Genomic DNA, 1511 nt, shown 5'->3' with positions numbered 1-1511 from the left:
TTTTCGCGCCGCCCCGGCTGACGCGGTTCGGACTTTGCACTTTTTGGCTGTGCCTGGCTGGCGGCCCACTCACTCGATCGCCAGGTCTGTTTGCCCCGGTGGTTCCACCGCCAGGCTTAAGCGCGAACTTTTTTTGTTTGTTTTCTTTTGATTAAGCGCAAGCTTTTTTCTTTGTTTTCTTTTGATTAAGCGCGGGCTTTTTTCTTTGTTTTTTTTTTTTATTTCGCCCCGGCAGACGCGGTTTTTGCGCCGCCCCGGCTGACGCGGTTTTTGCCGCCCCGGCTGACGCAGTTCGGACTTAGCACTTTTCGGCTGTGCCTGGCTGGCGGCCCACTCACTCGATCGCCATGTCTGTTTGCCACAGTTTTCCCGGTGGTGCCGCACCCGGGCTCGCCCCGGCTGACGCAGTTTTCGCGCCGCCCCGGCTGACGCGGTTTCGTGCCGCCCCGGCAGACGCGGTTTTCGCGCCGCCCCGGCTGACGCGGTTTTTGCGTCGCCCCGGCTGACACGGTTCGGACTTTGCACTTTTCGGCTGTGCCTGGCTGGCGGCCCACTCACTCGATCGCCATGTCTGTTTGCCACAGTTTTCCCGGTGGTGCCGCACCCGGGCTCGCCCCGGCTGACGCAGTTTTCGCGCCGCCCCGGCTGACGCGGTTTCGTGCCGCCCCGGCAGACGCGGTTTTCGCGCCGCCCCGGCTGACGCGGTTTCGTGCCGCCCCGGCAGACGCAGTTCGGACTTAGCACTTTTCGGCTGTGCCTGGCTGGCGGCCCACTCACTCGATCGCCATGTCTGTTTGCCACAGTTTTCCCGGTGGTGCCGCACCCGGGCTCGCCCCGGCTGACGCAGTTTTCGCGCCGCCCCGGCTGACGCGGTTTCGTGCCGCCCCGGCAGACGCGGTTTTCGCGCCGCCCCGGCTGACGCGGTTTCGTGCCGCCCCGGCAGACGCAGTTCGGACTTAGCACTTTTCGGCTGTGCCTGGCTGGCGGCCCACTCACTCAATCGCCATGTCTGTTTGCCACAGTTTTCCCGGTGGTGCCGCACCCGGGCTCGCCCCGGCTGACGCAGTTTTCGCGCCGCCCCGGCTGACGCGGTTTCGTGCCGCCCCGGCAGACGCGGTTTTCGCGCCGCCCCGGCTGACGCGGTTTCGTGCCGCCCCGGCAGACGCAGTTCGGACTTAGCACTTTTCGGCTGTGCCTGGCTGGCGGCCCACTCACTCAATCGCCATGTCTGTTTGCCACAGTTTTCCCGGTGGTGCCGCACCCGGGCTCGCCCCGGCTGACGCAGTTTTCGCGCCGCCCCGGCTGACGCGGTTTCGTGCCGCCCCGGCAGACGCGGTTTTCGCGCCGCCCCGGCTGACGCGGTTTCGTGCCGCCCCGGCAGACGCAGTTCGGACTTAGCACTTTTCGGCTGTGCCTGGCTGGCGGCCCACTCACTCGATCGCCATGTCTGTTTGCCACAGTTTTCCCGGTGGTGCCGCACCCGGGCTCGCCCCGGCAGACGCGTTTTTTTT

This window comes from Rhipicephalus microplus, unplaced genomic scaffold (assembly GCF_043290135.1).
Source record: "Rhipicephalus microplus isolate Deutch F79 unplaced genomic scaffold, USDA_Rmic scaffold_217, whole genome shotgun sequence".
Taxonomy (NCBI): domain Eukaryota; kingdom Metazoa; phylum Arthropoda; class Arachnida; order Ixodida; family Ixodidae; genus Rhipicephalus; species Rhipicephalus microplus.
The sequence above is the reverse complement of the archived record's forward strand: the minus strand, read 5'-3'. Positions refer to the sequence as shown.